Source organism: Lathyrus oleraceus, chromosome 6, assembly GCF_024323335.1.
Source record: "Lathyrus oleraceus cultivar Zhongwan6 chromosome 6, CAAS_Psat_ZW6_1.0, whole genome shotgun sequence".
Lineage (NCBI taxonomy): Eukaryota > Viridiplantae > Streptophyta > Magnoliopsida > Fabales > Fabaceae > Lathyrus > Lathyrus oleraceus.
Window position 1 is genome coordinate 73,270,513 of NC_066584.1, and position 19,618 is coordinate 73,290,130.

Sequence of the window (19,618 nt, forward strand, 5' to 3'; positions counted from 1 at the left end):
ACCAATAAGATGCAATCCAACAGACAAGAATGTCATATAGAAAACCCATTTTCCCTTTGGACTTTGAATCAAGCAATATCAACAAGTAAATAACAATATGAAGAGCAAGGCATCAAATAAAGATGGCAACATCCAAGCAAGCAACTTCACAACTAACAGACTTCTTTGTCTCCTCATGTATCAGATGACATACTCCTTGATTAGCTCAGAATAAGGCATTAGACACAGGTTCAAAGTAACAGTTGCATCAAGACCATGTAGCATATAAATGCACGTGGATCCCAATACTTGCATCAAATGAAAGCTCAAATCACAATAACTTGGTCTCAGAAAAGTTGGCATTGGCCAAGTCCTTTTGCATATGGAATGTTGCCTAATTCTAAGTCCAAAAGCTCATATCAAATCCAACAGTCCACACAAACATTTTTTAGGGTTTTTGTTGTTTATTAAGTATTTTAAGGTCCTAAGACCACAAACACAAACAAAATACACAAACAAATATATACAATCACAATATATGGCTCAAGTGAGCAAAGTGAAAATGACATGAATATAAACAAGTTAAATGATATGTAAATGACAAATGAAATGGTAAATGACTTGAATTTAAATTGCATAAAGTAAATGACTTAAAAATAAAAGCAATAATAATAAAAGTTAGTCAAATGTTAGTTGATTAGATGTTAGTGATGTTTTTCTTTTCAATTGATTAAGTTATTCTTTGGAGAACACTCAACCCTTTATTCACAAGCATGGATACTTGAACCAAGACATCTTCGAAAGGAAGATAAAAAGGCTAAGTTTCCACACAATACCATGAAAGTGGGGAGACTTACAATCTCGCTTACTAGAATGATATGCCTTTAGGGTCAAAATTTAGTTCTATGTTAAGCAATTGTAATTGGACTTATGTAGAAGTCACAACTATTTGAGATCGGGCAATAGAAATTTTGGTGTTAATGCATGTTAGAGATATGGTATAATGAACCATACTCCTAAAACATACCACACACAAAAAGGAAAAAGATCAAAGGATGAACCTATCTCATCCATACTTGTATTGGTTCATCTAACACAAAGTTATTGATGAACCAATTAGCCTTAGGATATTGATACTTCATTGGTCAACGGAAAGTATGGGAGAGAATGGGATTGAAGATGAAGAGGGAGGGGAGATAAGAGAAACACAAATTGATCATGGGAGGAATTTTATCATATTAAAATCATTCATTCATTTTGGGAGATGAAATCTACATTTCATCAATCCCCTAAATCCAATTATTTTAACTCAACAAAAGTCAAATCAACCTTGACCAATGCCTAAACACATAGTCAAACTTCACAAGTCAATAAAAATGGCTCAACATAATTTCTACACAATTAATCAATTAAAAATCAAATTAAAAATGCATTTAAATTAAATTTAGTTTGGTCAAAACCTAAAACGTCTTCAAAACACCAAATAAATGGCCAAGAGATTTATCCTAGGTCAAACAAGGTCAAAGGACCTTAGAGAAAAAAATTCATAATTTTTGAAAAGTCACAAGTATTTTTAAACAATTAAAAATATGCACAAAAACAATTAATTCATGAAAATATCAAAATTAATCCAAAATATAATTTTAATTCATAAAATTAAAGAGGAAAATATTTAAAGATTTTTAGTGAAAGTCCCATATTTTTCGGATTAAAAATGAAATTGATATGAATTAATCAAAATAAAAGGATTAAATGAAAAAAAAATCAGAAAAAAAAAAAGAAAAACAAAAAAACAAGGGCCACCAGATCTCCCTCATTAATTGAGGTGACAGATCTGATGGCCAAGCACGCGATTCCACCAAACACTGCAGTCAATGTGTGCACACGCATGATAATCACTTTGGACGTGTGAGATTAGAACGTGAGAACCAGATCAGATGGCCTGGATTGATCCAGCGCACCACTAGAGCTCTAGCTCCGGTCATCTTCTCCGGTGATCACCACCGGTCTGGTTCAGGCTCAACTCCATGAAAAATGAAAAGTGAATACACTAATTTGAAGGAATAATGCTCAAGAGCACGAATCTGACCTCAATTTTCTCCAATTCCAAGTATATAAAAAGATACAGGGATTTGAATTTTGAGGATCATGAACTGAGTTGCTTCGATTTGACCTCAAAGCAACTCAATCTTCTTGCCTACATTGATAGGACTTCAGACAACCAAAAATCACAAAGAATGGTGAAGAATTAAGGAAGAATCGAAGAGATGAAGTTTCTGAAAATTCACCATCAGTGGAGCTTCAAACTTGCTCGATCTTGATTCCAATTGTGTCTGGCCTTGCTTCAGAAGCTTATTGGAAGCGATTAGGATCAAGAAATGGCCCAGACTCTTCGAGTTTCAATCTCAAAATAGATGGAGATTTGAAACTCGATTTTCCAAAGAAAACCTTCAAGATTATCCTTTAATGGAGAGGGTTTGGATTGCATGTTCAAATCTTGGGCATGAGGTCCCTAATTTTGAGCAATGAGGGTTGTATTTATAGCCAAGGAGATTCATTTCCACACACTTCCAAAAATGGCAAAAATTGAGTAATTCTCTTGCATGCTTGCATGGGCGTGTGATAGGACCATCAAGTAATGCATTCAGGTCTAAAAATGAGTGAGGATCATGCTGAAATCAAGTCGTGGCCATGCAACCGTATATGAAATGTGGAAGTGAAAATCATCCAAATGGTTCCTCACATTGCACCCATGCGCAAGTCCTTCATTCTTTGGCCAAATGAGGAGATCTTGGACTTTTTGGAAAGGTGGGATCAAGGGGAACAACTTTCACGTTGGACAATTTTTCATTTGAAACTTGTATCATGATGAATTTTGAGGTGGAAGTTTGGGGAATCAAACATATTTTAAAATTTTCGAAGTCCCAAGTCAAATGTTCACTTCTTCCACCTTGAATAACTTTTTCTGTGGACTTCAAATGAGAAATGTTCCTTCGTCAAAGTTGTATCTCTTTCAAACCTCTTCAAGTTTGTCACAAATTTGACATCATTTGGATTTGTAATGAAGGAGTTATGCATTTTATAAGTTGAGGAAAATCACTTGTTCAATGGTAGTGACCCAAAATGACCTATAATATTTCATCTTAGCACATGCATTTGAAAGTTGAATTTGAACTTATTCAAAACATCAAAGTTGCAATAGAAATATTGAATTGGATCATTGAATTTTAATGGCTTTCATATCATAAAAATTGAGAAAGTTATGGTCTTAGGAAGTTGACCTCCAAACTAGGGTTCAGACAAAATGACCTATAATCTTTCACCATAAAAAATGCCTTTACAAGCAAAACTAGCTCTTGACGTAAACATGAAAGTTGTTTGGAATATCATTTTGAGTAACGTTTCTCATGGAATAAATTTAATATGACAAATATTGTAGGAGATAGGGTCTAGGGAATCCCAGTTTTGACCAATTGACTTTCTCTGGTCAACCACCATGAACCAACTTGCTAGCTTGATACTCTCTTGACTTTTGGGAATCATGGAGGATCATATATGTGTAGGATGATGTAATATGAAGTATCCCTTGAAATATTTTATCAATTGATGAAGAAATTTGTTGAAGAAGTCACACAAGATACCTATATGAATTAGGGTTTCCAAGACAAACAAACTCCAAACTCTTGGTGAATTCTTGATCAAAATGATATGTGAAGATCATGAGATTCCATTATGATGCTTAGAACCAATGTGAATCATTTCATTATTGATCTCCTTGCATTGAGGGTCTTAAACCCTAAATATGAGCTTGATAAAGCATAGGTGAGCATGCACACTATCTACAAAAGCAACAAACTATACATTGACATATTTTTGGTATTTTGGTTAATAAATAGTGAAAAACAAAGTATGATACAATCAAGATGTGCTTGGTGATCTCTCCTAATGCAAACCCAATGAAAGAGGGGTAAGGAGGATGCCAAGGTGTGATCCAAATGCCAATGCATATGATGAGATAGCATGAGGGATCTTATGGTCAAAATTGGGGTCTTACAACAGTCAATTTACACCACAAAATTCTTTATAAGCCCTAAATTAGGGGAACATGCATATCTAAACCCTAGGGGTTAAATCCTAAACATCTAAGTCTAAGGGAACATGCCATGATTAAGGTGTAATCTAATCAAAAAAATCGACACCAAAATTCTATTAAGTGCAAATGATTACATGTTCAATTAAACCTAACAATTCATGAACACTGTTGATTCTACTAATTAAAATCCTAATCAATTAAAGTCTAATCATGAAAAAATTAATCATCTAAAACATGAATGAATCAATAAGCATCATGCAATCTACAATTATCATACATTTACCATCTAACCTAAATAAAAGCTAAGATTAATCATGTATTTTTCAATTTCATTTTCCAAAAATTAATAAAAAATTAATCACTCAATTAATTCTAACCTAATCAATTAATCATGTCAAGAAAATATGATGAAAAAATAGTATAAAAATTAGTACAAAAATATCAAGAAAAAATCATGTAATAAAAATCATGGAAAATGTATATTAAAATTGCACAAAATCTAGGGGTCAGAATTCCAAAGTAGGGTGCACACAGTGGACTGGCGCATGGGCCAAAGTGACAGGCACAAACATTTACTAACCATCAGCCATGGGTGCATAAGTAAAAACAAGGCAATGTTTCAGCAAGAATGGCCCAAGCCCAATATACAAGCCCAAACGAAATTGAACTTTAAAATGGATAAAGCACAGGATGATATGGCAATGAATCAACTTCCACGCATGCCATGAATGAGTCAAAGTAACAAAGGAAAAACTCACATTCAAAACATGAGTTAAATGAATAAAGAACACATCATCTCCTCTCCTCTTAGTTCAGTTCCTCCCGCCGACGTGCCAGAGGCGCTCCTAAATTCAAATCAAGAACCACACTTAACTTAGTTCTTCGCGCTGAGTCCAAATATACTAATGGAAACTCCTAATTCATCATGAGTTGCTTGGATCGAAATGAAATAAGGAAGAATCCTAACTCTGAGAAGTTAAATTAAATGGCGCACATTCACAGATTCACGCTCAAACATTAGGGCTAATGATGCCAAGAACATTCTCTACACAACGGTAACAAAATCATGGCAAGCGGAAGAGAAGGAAGATTTACCCCCGAAATGGAGAATTGTTCCGGCGAAGGTTAAATCAGAGAAGACGAAGACGCAACTGAAAATCACTTAAAAACAGGTCATTAACGATCTAGCTTCTTACTCGTATTCACTTCTTCTTCCAAACTTCTTCTGTGATTTGAGGGATTGAATTGTGAGGAGTGAGAATATGAAGCTTAGCCCAACTCTTGTTGAAGCTTCAAGGTGAAGCTTCAATGGAGTTTTTGAGAAAGAGCTTTGTGCGAGGGTAAATAGGGGATTAAGATCGAGAAAGTGAAGATTGAAACTCGAAAATTTGGAAATGGTGGAAATGAAAACGTGAACCTTGAATGAGTGAAGAGTGAACTAATTTATAGAGTTTGATTTTCAGTTACCAAATGCAAATTTAATTGAATCGAAATTCAACAGTTAGTTGCCAAATTCCAAATTCTATTAGAGTGGTTATGGATGAAATTCAGTTAGTTGAAAATCTAAATTTAGTTAGTTTCCCAAAATATGAATTTAGTTAGTAGGGTGTTTTTATTCTCTGCATTGCATATGTGTGGGCTCATCATGGAACTCAGATTATTGTCTATTGAAATGACATTGGTGTACGTTGTTAATTTTTACTTGTGAGTTACAAAAATTATGTAGGGTTGTATGGAAATTGGCTTGTGTAAGTTTGTTAGTGAAAAATGAATGAAATTAGTTTGTGAATTGGATTATAAAGGTCAAAGTTAAATGTCAGAATTTGCAGGGCAAAGCCATGTTAATTGGAGTTAAGTTGATGAAATGACTTTGAATGTTAATTAGAATTTTATTTTTCTGCAAGGCCATGGTCAATTGAATAAGTGCAAGGCAATTTTATGAGTTAGGGCAATGTTATCATGGAGTTGTTGATGGAATGTTATGCATTGGATGAGCTTTGGATGCTAGAAGTAAATGACTTAGTGTTGCTCTGACTTAGGATTATGGTGGATATTGAATGATGTAATTTGTAAGATGAATGTTCAATTAAATTTGGTTGAATGTATGAAATATGAATGTCATTTAGTTCTAATGGTTGAATGTGATTCGGGTGAAATGGTAGTCATTTTGAATGTAATATGTATTTGTGTTTGAATGTATGAAAATTGGATTTTGGATTATGTATGAAACTTGAATGTTTGGAAAATGGATTGGATGTATGGTTTAACATGGAAAATGGCTTGATGAATGGTGTCGCGGTTGAAAAAATGACAGAGTCGCCACCATCCTTTATTTGTTACTAAGGAACAGGGAAATAATGATAAAACCTATAACTAAGGGTAAGATGCTAGATTCAGGAGTTGGTTAAGTAAGGGGAAGGGGTTAGGCACCCCTTATCTCCATTGTATCAATGTGATCCTCCTTCAATTCTAGGGTTAGTGTGTGTTTCTAATATGTTTGCTTGATTATCAAATAGTTATTAGTTATTTATTATATTTACCAAAGATATTTTATTTGAATTAATGGGAGACCCAAAAAAGATTTTTTATAACCGTACTCACTAGAGTTTACAACTTTGTGCCCACGTACCCTTACATTAGACGAGGATTAGAGTACCGTATTTCTTCTTAAAAAATGTTGGTTGATTGTTTGTTTTTATCCCTTAAAAGTTTTCTCACGCATCGGGGACGGAGAAATATTCAATTTTGAAAAATGCCTCAATACACTAGGGTAGAGGTCTTACAATTTAAAGTCTGTTGAATTTGTTTTTATCTCTTTATCACTTGCAAAAAATAGTATTTAATTTATTTAAGAAAATAAATTAAAGGTCGTAATTAGGTATTAAACATAACCTTTTATCCCGATTTTATCATCAATTTTAACCCTTGAAAACTTTAGAGTTTTATCCCATATTGTATCCCATATCCTCATCCTCTTTAATTTGAACATGTAATTTAATTTGATTAGGAAAAGAATAAATTAAATAAGATGTACTAAGATATAACCTTTATTCCGATTTTATCCCTATTTCCATTCCTTAAAACCTTAGAAATTATCCCTGATTTTATCCTATTTTCCTGATTTTATTAACCCTAATATAAATAATATAAATCCCTAATTAATTAAATATGATTATTATAATTAATAGAATTAACCCTAATTCATTTAATCAAATTAAACCATAAACCATAAATGAAATAGTTAGATGATTATTAATTAAATTTTAAAAAATTATAAATTAATTATTAAGATTGATTAAAATTATAGTTATTAATTTAATTGGATTAATCGTGGTTTTTTTAGTTAATAAGTACAGTTAATAAAATAATTAATTAATTAAAGACCAGGGGGTATACTTTGAACCAAATTAGCAATTGGGCTCTTGGGGGGGTGTTGATAGAAATAGAGAGAGGCTCATTGGCCTCTCTGAGCCCACCACGTCGAAAGTCATCTTGGGAGGGTCAACAATGGACTCTCCATTGGGAACGTCTAATTTGTTGACTGGAGAGTCAACAAGATTTATCCTCGGGCGTTGGATGAGATAACCAGAGGAAGTCATCTAGATGGAGGGACGTGATGGAGATCAAATGTTGGCGTACCATGAACCTACCCGCTTGGGATGCGTCAATGTACGCTCATCGCGTGGCCATTAGGGGGCACGCTTCCTCCATCGAGCGACGAACGAAGAGGGTATATGAGTGAGTTCCCTGTATAACTTTCATTTATATCATTTATATCATTTCTTTCTCTTTCTAACCTCTTTCTCTCTCTCATAACTCATCTCTCTACTCTCAACCTCTTATCCTTCCGGCCAACCTTCTCTACCTTCCAGTGCCCCTTAAACCACCACCTTCCCCAGTTTCCGGTTGAAGTTCAACCGGAAACTCCAAACCTTCATCGGGATCTTCAACGTCATCCCCAGAACCTCCATCCCATCTTCATATTTGGGTTCCCTAGATAAACCCTAGGGTTCATACGATGAACCCTAAGCAATCTTCAAACCAAGAACAACTTCAAACCAGAGAACCCTAGCTTGGGTTTAACAAGAACCCTAACAACCCCCCTGAACTCTAACCTTCCCCAGATGAACCCTAGGGTTTATATGATGAACCTTAACGTTAGAATTTCTCTATAAGTCAGAAAAAAATCCCCAAATCAACCCTTAAGCTTGGTTGATCTATAGATTGGCCTTCCTTAAACCCCAATAAATCCCCAAAAACAGCTAACTCGAAACAAAATTTGAAAACCCCAAACTTCAAACAAAATAAAACCCTAGATTCCATTAGATGTATCAAGCAACAACAATCAACATATTCAAATCATAGTAAATGAAGGAAGAAAATGCCAACCTTCAGAGGCGAGATTCTCTCTAGTTAACAGGTAAACAACTTGATTCAAACTTCTTCCTTTCCTTCTGCTTTTCCTCTAATTCTCCCCCTTTTCTCTAACTCATTCTTTTTATTTGTTTGACGTGAGGTCCTTCTGGATTGTGACAGAGGCCAAGCTCATAGAAATTAAGATTTCAATCTGAAACCCTAATTTTACTTTGATTCAAGCTTTAGTGAAAGGAGTTGGATTGCAACAACTAACATATTTTTCTTATATTTTTTTTCGTCCTCTCCTTTTCTCTCAGATTTCTCAATATTTATAGATTAGTTTAGGTTTTAGGATTTTAATTTTATTGATTAGTTTATGGATTTTTAGGATTTGATTGTAATTAGATTAATTGATTTAGGAAATTCAATATTTGATTTGAAATGTATTTGATTTAGATTGATTTTGTGTGAAAATAGAATTAGGGTTTAGGGGATTTATAATGTATATGGGTTGGATCTGATTTGCAATTCATAATTTTAGTGTATTTGAAATCATAAATGACAAGATTTGGTTGAACTTAAAATCTTCAAGTTTTGATTCGTTGTTGATTTGTCTCTGTTTAAAGTTAGGGTTCCCGCGTAAGGAAGAAGATGATGGACTTTTGGTTGGATCTTGGGTAGCGGACTCTGGTCCTCCTTACTCCATTGGATCATGGGCTTAGGTCACGCTTGGCCTAATTTGGAAAAAGGCCTGGTTTGGGACCCAGAACAAAGATCCAGTAAAAAATAAATAAAACAAAATTAAAACTAAAACCAGTTAAGTGCCCTCTCAAATATTTAATAATCTAATTAATCTATTAAACTAATCAAAAAACGAATAATAACCAAAATTAATCGTATTATATTATTTTGTAATCTTAACTTGATAAAATCCATTGATAAAACCTAATTAGTTTAACAATTCGAAACTTAAACTAAATAGAAAATAATTTTACTAACCTTAATCAAAACTTAATTGGTTCAAGGATCATTCTTTAAACAAAGAACTAAAAACCTAATTAATCCCAATCAAAAGAGAAACTAACAACCCTTTATGATATCATTAGCATGTTAATGATTCGGTCATGGTAAGAAAAGTCAAACAAGCCTTCTTTGACTTTTCAGGTCACTGAGGTTGACTGGCAAAGGCTTTGGGCATGTTAAAATCTGTTAAAAGAAAGAAAAGGTTATCAAAATTTGGGATACAATAGCTTCCCCTATTTAATCAGCTTCAACTCGAGACGATGATGACGATGAGCCTTCATCTTATAATGGTAGAGATGGTTAAATAGAGAGAGAACCCCCTAGTTTTAACCACGACACTAACAGATCCTGGAATGAGAGAGGATTGATCAATCCTTGATGCACTGGTGGGTATGCAAACTGACTTATGGTGGAACCCCTGATATTACTTTGTTGGTTAATTTCATCCCGTATGGGTGAAATTGGCGTATGATTCTCGTGATTATCTGATCGTATTACGAGGATCGGGCAGGACTTTGACGATCCTCCGGTCATTGTTTGATAAACCCGGTGGAATCCCTTTGATAAACTCTTGAATATAACCTTGATGGAACTCCCCTGTTAAAATCATGATGAACCCTTGATGTGGCTTTTGATGGAACCCCTGATGATCAGTTTCAACCCCTCTGGGTGAAATTCTCACATGATTCCTACAATAATTTGATCCCGTTCTAGGTAAGACTCTATGATACCCAGATTATTCTGGATGAAACCCCTTGATTAAGTTCTGGTGAAACCCCTCTGATGGACCCCTTTGGTGAAACTAATGATAAAAACCTTTTGATAAAATCCTTTTGATAGAATCCCTTGATGAAATCCCTTGATAAACCTAGTGTATTTGAAGGAACGTATCCTGTGTATGGGATAGATTAATAAGCTGGGAATGTGAGACGTGAAGACATGCTCACTAGTTGACGACGATCATTCATGATGATTGACTACTGGATAGACTCCTTTGAAGACTCATGGTGAATGAGCTTGCTGGGGAAATCTTTTGTTGAAAAAGTACTTATGGGAGTGTTATTTACTAGGAAGGCCAATAAGCATTCCTGCCTAGGGAAATGTATTTGGTATAGCTGGGGATTTGACCTCTAAGAGTGGTCACAAATCATATTCCATGTATTATGTATGCATGTTCAAGTGTATGCATATTTTGAATTGATATATATTTTATGAATGATGCAGTTTTTTTGGGCTGACACCTCTTTTATGATATGTGTATGCAATGCATGACTTTGTGGAACCGGTGTTTTCGTGACATTTTGACTCTCTGACCCCTTTAGATTTTGATATGTCCATGGAACAGACCATGATGCTCTTGATATCTGAGAATATGCAATATGATTTTTTGAAAAGGAAGAAACTTTTGTACTGGTGTGACTGTTGATTTATGGACCCTGTGTTTTGCTTGAGAGGCAATATTGGAAGAATATGATCCCTTTGACGTTTTCAAAATCAAAGTAAAATATGTTTTCTCTTGAAAGCCTTTTTTATTATGCCCAACCTTTTAGTGTCTTATTCACAAATAATTGATATTTTATAATCAAGCAGAAAAATTGAAAAACAAATTTTATTTATTGAGATTTGGCTTGTAAATGGTACTAGTACATAAGGAAGTAATTCTCGTAAGGAGAGACTACCGAAAATATAAGAAGATGTAAAAATGGCAATGAAAAACAGATTTATTCCTGTCCCTATTGAACCTGACACACACTATTATCCTTATGTCTTTGAGGTCACAATACTTTGGTTTTGAAGACGATGATTGAATTGATTGCTCTCATTTGAAATCATATTGTAGGATGAAACAAGTGATGCAGTCACATGCCTTTTGGATATCCCTAATTTTGTCTAGACCGCTCTTTTCGAGTCTTAGTCCACTGGGATGATACCCTATTTTGCTTAAACTGCCCTTTTGGGTTTTTGACTTATTGGGTTTTATTTTTTATACAAGTCCCTAATTTTTGCCTAGATTTCTCTTTCAAGTTTTCGATCCACCGAGACGCCTTAATTTTTTCCTAAGTCACCCTTTAGGGTTTTCGACTTATCAGGCTTTTTATCCTCTTTTTCTAGGCATAGTATTTGTTAACTGCGTCGGAGTTTATAAAACTTGGTAACTTCGCTTCATCCATGGTTGTGAGAATCAAGGCTCTGCCAGAGAAGGCCTTCTTCACGATGTATGGTCCTTCGTATTTCGGGGTCCATTTGCCATAGGTATCTTTATGGATGGGTGGACTTATTCTGAGCACCAGATCACCTTCTTCAAAATGTCGAGGATGAACTTTCTTGTCGAATACTTTATTGAGCCTTCACTAATATAGTTGCTCGTGACATACCACAACCATGCACTTCTCTTTTATGAGGTTTAACTGATTGAACCTAGTTTGTACCCATTATGCTTCGTCTAATTTGGTCTTCATCAGGACTCTTAAAGAGGGGATTTCGACTTTGATAGGGAGTACGACTTCGGTACCATATACCAGAGAAAAAGGAGATACTTCTGTTGAGGTGAGGACGTAAGTTCTATAGTCGTGCAGTGCAAAAGGGAGCATCCCATGCCAGTCTTTGTAGGGTTTCACCATTTTCTGGATGATCTTTTTAAATTTCTTGTTGGCCACTTCTAATGCGCCGTTCATCTTTGGTCGATAGGGTGACGAGTTATGGTGTTCAATTTTGAAACTCTCGCATAACTCATCCATCACTTTGTTATTTAGATTTAACCCATTATTTGTGATAATTTTGTTGGTAACCCCGTATCGATAAATGGTCTCCTTATTGATGAATAGATAGATCACTTGTCTTGTCACATTGGTGTAAGAAGCAACTTCTACCCACTTGGTGAAGTAATAGATAGCAACTAGAATGAGTCAATGTCCATTCACAGCTTTTGGCTCAATCATCCCGAATATGTTATACCCCACATGGAGAACGGCCATGGAGAAGTCAGGACATTTAAGGGAGTATAGGGCACATGTACTTTATCCGCATACAGCTAGTACTCGTGACACTTCTTGACGTATTTGAAACAGGCGGTCTCCTAAGATCCCACATATCATTTGCATACTTGCATACAAACAAGATTTCCTCTTGGTCCCTCTCCCTCTTATTTTTTGGTTTCCTTTTGCAGGGGTCATCAATCACTTCTTTGTTGGTATTTTAATTTTGTGTTTATATGTTCATTGCTCATCTAACCACTAATCAAAATAGAAAAAACATATCTTGTTTTCTTTAAGCTTATTTTGCAAGGTAAGGGTTTCTCATCAAGAACATCGAGCATGATTCCTCAGCCAGGATTTGTGTTAATTCCTCAAGTCAAAGCGTGATCAACCATTGATTCTCAAGGGGCTATCTTTCAATCATGATCTCCAAGGTCCAGAAGTATCTTTCAATCTCATTTTTTATCAAGAGTATCTCAAAGCTTTGTTGCTTACTTCTCAAGAAAAGTCAAAGGTTCATGTGTTTATTTCCATGTCTTCTTCAACAAGTTACCTCAAGCTTTGGGAAATCTAATATAGAGCCATCAAGGGCACCTTATTTTAAGTTCATATGATTATCCATGTACTTGGAATGCAATAAAATTTCAAGTGCACAAGTTTATCCCAAGAGGTTTGACCAAAAAGTCAACCGTTGATGTCAAAGTTCCAAGGATCACAACTCCTTTAATTACCAATATTTTTGAATGCTTATTTTTGCATATGACTCTTCTCAACATCCTCTATAACTTATCTTTACATGACAAGAACCAATTATGATTGGATGATCATCAAAATTTGGACACATTATAGGTCATTTGTGGACTTAGTGAAATTTGACCTATTTGCAAGTGACTTTTTCTCAACTTTCAAGATTCATAACTTATTCAAATTTCAACAATTTGAGACTAATTCATTTTGAATAATATAATTGTTTATGCACTCTACAAGTTTTCTTCAAGTATCAAACTCAAAATATGCTTGCAAGGCCATGGAATTCATTGAGACATTATAGGTCATTTTCAAGCATTTGGGACTTAGAATTTTCTAAGTTACATGACCAATTTTTCCTGCCAACTTCAAAATTCCATAACTTTGTGCTCAAGCATCCAAATTCAACCTTTCTTAGTACATTGTAATCTTTGTTATGATATCAACACATTGCAAAATGAATGAGATCAAAAAGCCTCCTGAGCAAGATGCCTCATTGAGTTGAACATGGTGACTTGAAACTGAAGAAATCACCATGGTCCGAATTTGAATTTCACTAATTCTTAATTACAAGTTAAATTAGCACGCATTTTGGACCTAAACATGTTTAACCAAGTCTCCAGAATTTAATTGACACTTAAAACACATTATTTGGCTGAGTTTTGATGAGTTATAAGTCATAATTTTCTCACTTCATGATCAAATTCGTTTTGCATGAATTAAGCTTGATTCCACACATATTTAGATCCAAACACATTCCTTATAAATAGAGGAAACTGCCGCACTCATTTCCAAGCTTTTGACAGCCAAGAAATCCCTATTTCAATCTAAAATTTTCCATAAAAATTCAACTATCGTGTTTTGAATTCCAGCTTATTTCAATTCAATTTCTTAATTTCATTAGCATCTTCGGCCTCCTCTGAAACTTTTGCAACAATTCCCAAGTTTTGATACATCCTGAAATGCTCTGACCATATTGAGCTTCATCAACTTCTGGTCATCATTTGGACAAGGTAGTTCTGAGCATCATATGACCTCAAACAAGTTACCACAATGTAGTCTTTCACTCTCTGATGCTTCCCGCTAACTTATCTAGTGTTGATTAATCGTGTTCATAATTTAATTTAATTTTTCGTGGATTTCTTGTTTCTGAAAGTTTTCTAAAATTCCCCATTCTCAGTTTAGATAAATGAATTTAGAGCATGAGGTTGAGTTCCAGATAAGGAGGTGATGACATTGGTGGTGGTCTCGTGTTCTGAATTTACTAAACAATGAAACTCTAGTGAGGGACCATTGGAGAAGACTGTCAGAGTTTATCTCAGGTCATCTGAAATTAGAGACACGCTGGATAATTGAAATGTTTTGATTGGTTCATTTTGAATCAGATCCCATGTCTTATTTCAACTAAATTCCATCGTGCGCCCTGGCCTTGTGAGTGTTGGATCTGCCACGTCAATTAATGAAGTCAGATCCAATGCTCCGTGTTTTTTTTTATTTTATTTCTTTTTCTATTTTTATTTTTAATTTCATTTTCTTTTAAAATTCATAGACAATTCATTTTACATCTAAAAAATCCCAAAATATTTCTAAAATTCTCTTTTATTTTTCTTCATCTGATTTTTATTTTTTCACATTTTATTTTATTGATTTTCTATTTTTCATGGAATTTATCTTTTCTCCTTTGTTTTAATTAGTTAAAAAATACTTTTCTGCATTTTTATATTCTGAAAATTTTATTATATGCTTCTTATTTTATTTCAATCCTTCCATAAATTTCTTGGCCATTTATTTGGTATTTTGAAGGACTTTATGGATTTTTCACTTTATTTCTATTTTAAAATTCATTTTAAAAATACTTTTGTTGCATTTTTATTTCATTTAATATTTGTTTGATCTTTGTGAACTTTTGTTGGCCTTGGATCATGATTGTTTTGATCATAGGTTTCATCAAACTCAATGGATCTTGGGTGTTGATGGGGTGAAAACCCTAATACGCTAAAATGGATGATTGATTTTGATGATGACTTGATCAAACCTTTAATCCAATTTGGGTATGATTTCTCTTGTCCCCTTCTTCGTCATCTCTTTCTTTTCCCCTTGGTTATTGGATGACTTGTTTCCACCTTGTTCATGATGTATAGAATGGTACTTGATGAACTTTCATCATTTCAAATCTACCTCATAATTGATCATGGATCATTTAAGGTACTTTGGATTTATGCATAAGTTTGTCCTAAGTACTATGAAGTTTGGATTGAAGTATTGGACCATCCTCTTAGCCTTTGTGCTTGATCCATCCTCTTTTCTTTTTGTGTGGCATGGCTTTAAGAGAATGATTTACATATCATATTTCTACCATGTATTAACAGAAACATTATTATTGATCAACCTCAGATAGTTGTGACTTCTACATAAGTCCAATTAAGATTGCTTAACATAACGCTAAATTTCCCTCGGAAATAAGTCATTTATATAAGTGAGATTGTAAGTCTCCTACTCCTCATGGTATTGTATGAAAATATTACTTCCTTTCCATTTATGAGAGCTAGCGGCATACTTGTTGATGTTATCCAAGTTGAAGCCCTTCTCATAAGTAATGTAGAGGTTCATATTTTCATACTTGTGGGTGAATAGATGAGTGTTCTCCAAGAGATGACAAAACCATCTTTCTTTTTTTCATCACTAACATTTGATAACATATATCTTGCATTGATTTTATTTTTAGCATCTCATATCTATTTGTGCTTATGTTATTTATTATTTGTCCAATTGGACTTTCATTTTCTTTTAAAGACATTAATAAAGAAAAAACCTAAAAAAAAGAGGGAAAACTTGGTTCTCCTAATTCAAGGACTCATGGTTACTATTCTTAATATTGTTGTGGAGTTATGGATTTAGAACTATAATCTTTACCTTTACTTTGGAAGCTTGTGCTTTGAGACCTTGGGATTCATCTGATACCTCTGACTTTTGACTTCTTTATGAATACTAGACTTGGTTATTTTGATTCCGTATGATGCATAAATATTTTTTTCCTATGTGGTTTGCTTGAGACTTAATCCAAATGAGGGAATTCTTGCTTGACTTATGTCTTAAAGCCAGTTATATCTTAGTTAGATCTTTCCTCCCTAGATTTTACTTTATGCTTTAGGATAGTCTTTTCATCTTCTCCCCTTCTTTAATTTTCAAAATCTTTTCTCTTTTTAAAAAAAACTTCTTTTTAAGCTTGAATCATTTTCTCAATAAACCTTGACTTTTGTCAAGTGATTATTTTTTTCAAACCTTTTCTTAATAAATTCTAATCCATCTTAAGCATATTCATACCAATTTCAAAATACTTAAAAAATGCATAACTCATTCAAATCATTTTGTGCCATTTGTGCACTTTTTCTTTTAAAACTATTTATCTCAAATTTTAGACATGAGTTATTTCCATAGTTGAGATATAATTATCCTATTCCTATAGCATTGATGATAAATCTTTTCCATCTAAGAGAGCTAGTGGCATACTTGTTGATCTTTAAAAATGACAAAGTGTCTTTTCATTAAAAATGAATCAAAATAAACCTTTATTATTTTTACCATGAACTACGAGGTTTTGATCCTCCATTTCACTTTGTTGGTATGTAGGCACGAGACTCCAAAAGTCTTGGCAAACACAAAAATTTTAAAAAAAAACATTTCTTTTCCTATCTCCTCAATCATCTGCAAATAACACCTTTTTAAACTAAAATGTACATATTTTGAAAGAGGTTCTTATAGAGTACTATAGATGTTTAAGGTTCTAATACATTCCCTTTGCATAATCAACCCCCGAACCCTTATCTTTTTTTACTAGTTTTGTTTTAAAACTTCTTTGGAATTTGTTCGTACTTTTTTCCTTCTCCTTTAGAAATAAGAAAAGCGTGGCGGCGACTCTTGCTTTGTGAGTTAAGTTAATCAATAACTTAATCTCAATTTTTTTACCACTATAGATTCCTTTCAGATCTTCACTGGAATAGGAGTGGGTCCTATGACTTTAGGGAATATAGGTTCTTCAGGAGGATAAGGCATCTTGACCTTAGCAGCTTTTGCTTGCACCCACTCAGTGTAAGGCTCAAAGGTAATGAAATCTTTATTTCCTAATTCATCATTTCCTTTTATGTGAATCTTATGCCAGGCGTGGACTATCTTCTCCTTTAATCCTTTGCTATCAACACCTTCTTTAATGAAGAACCCTTCCAAAAGAATATTGATTGGTTTATCCTTCATAGCATACCCCAGCTGACGTCGAGCCAAAATTAGATTGTAATTAATACCTACTTTTGTACCAAGAAGAGGTACATTAAGGAATTCACCACAACTGTTAATAATCTTCATGTCATCATAAACTCTAGAATACCAAGTCAAATCTGCATTAGTGAGAGACATGATCCTCTGAGACCACCTCAAACACTTCTTGTTATCCTTGAATAAGCTGGAATACGACAAGTGAGAAATAAACCACTTGTACAGTAAAGGTGCACAACACATAATGGTTCCTTCTTCTTCGTTCTATGGTGGATAGAATAGTAGGTACTTATGAGCAAAGTAGGAACTGGATTCTGAATCAGAAAAATACCGATATCATTTATGTCCACAAAGTTGTCAACATTGGCGAACAAGACTATTCCATAGATAAGCAAAGCAAGAACAGTTTTGAAAGCAAATACTCCTAGCACTAGCAAGAGTAACATACTTCTCCATCAAGAACTTAGCAGGTAGACTAAGACTGCATCCTTTAGTCATAAGATTAGCATCAATCTCCCCTTTTCTCAAATGCACAGCCTCTCCAATGACATGAGACTTAGGTATCTCCTCTAAACCACTGAACGATATTTGATCTGATATAGGCAAGCCTATATAATAAGAATACTCCTCCAAAGTAGGTGTAAGCTGTAAGACCCCAATTTTGACCCTAAGATCCCTCATGTTATCTCATCATTTACAGTGGCTTTAGGATCACCCCCTTACCTGTAATCTCTGACATTTTATTAGTTTTGATTTGAAAACTTCTTATCTTTGGGTTTTGTTCGTACTTTTGCCTTTTTCCTTTGGAAACAATAAAAGCACGATGGTGACTCTACTTTTATTGACGTCGAGTTAATCAATAGCTCGATGGTCATGAATTTACCGCTACACAAGCTAATAATCAGGGAAAGTGAAACACCTATATGTTGAATCATATAATTGGACCAAGGTGTTCAGAACTCCGTCTTCTAGATCAGTATTCAACACAGCCAGAAGTCTTCCATACCGGTGTTTGAAATCAGAAGGACAAGCCATCAAATATCCTAGCTTCCTTAACTCTTTCAATTCAGGACGTTTGGAACGGAACTGGTGAGTGTTTCTCATTCCAGAGTCCATACTCAAATTACCTCTGATGTTTACAAATAAAGTTCCTAAGTTCCTTGAAAACTAAGTGAAAAAGAGATGTTCATGAATGCATGAATTCATGATTAAGCCATAATCACAAGCATGAAGTGTTCAAAGGTTCAACATCACGAGTATGGAGTCAAGTGGACAGGGTGACAACCATCCCACGGGGTATGTTTTATAGTTTTGGATGTCCGAAATAGTTACCAAATTCTAAAAGAGTTCTTAGAGTCGTAAATCCATCTTTTGGATATTATCGGTTTAACGACTTGCTCGTAGACCAATAATATTCTCAATAGACCTCATCTGAGTGTAGTATCGTGTATCAACCAGACCAAGCTTACGCTGGAAAGATCACCACACTACATCATAAAAGGCCAATAGGGGTTAAATTGTTCTAAGGTCTCTCAAAATCTAGGACTCCCAGGTCAAAAATAATAACACCATTACGACTACTCGTAAGACATTAGTACCTCCAAAGGGGTCTCATCTGAGCAGGGTTCTTATGCCAACCTAACAAGTCCTAACGCCAATAAGGTCAACATGACTATACCACCATCCTAGCTTAAATGCACTCAAGTCCGGGTATGGAACTTATCTCACCACACAGAGATCACCAAGCACCCACAAATAAAAACAATAAACCAAAAGCAATAACATAAACACAGATAAACAAGCTAGGCTTAACCCACTTAGAGACTACTCCTTAGTAGAGACGCCAACTATCGCGGCGGGAGAAATTTGAGATTAAGCTACTGATTAACTTAACTCACAAAAGCAAGAGTCATCATCGAACTTTATTGTTTCCAAAGGGAATGGGGAAAAGGTCGAACAAAACCCACAAAAGGTAAAACAAAAGAGAAATATGGATACAGGGGTTGGTTATGCAAGGGGAAGGTATTACAACCCCTCACATTTATGGTACTTCATATGAACCACTTGCAAATTTGTGTTTATAAAAAATTTGGGTTGTTTGTTGATTGATTTTAATTTGAAAAGACACTTTGTCGTATTCGAGTGGAAAACTCAGCTTACTACCCACAAGTATGAG

General features: G+C 34.5%; 1 long non-coding RNA gene across 1 annotated transcript; it reads left to right on the top strand.

Annotated features, from left to right (window-relative positions):
• The first annotated feature begins 4,783 nt into the window (after positions 1–4,783).
• Positions 4,784–6,249, top strand: LOC127097222 (uncharacterized). Its single transcript, XR_007792951.1, has 2 exons — positions 4,784–5,244; positions 5,977–6,249. It is a non-coding gene; the product is annotated as an uncharacterized LOC127097222 (long non-coding RNA).
• Positions 6,250–19,618: the final 13,369 nt, after the last annotated feature.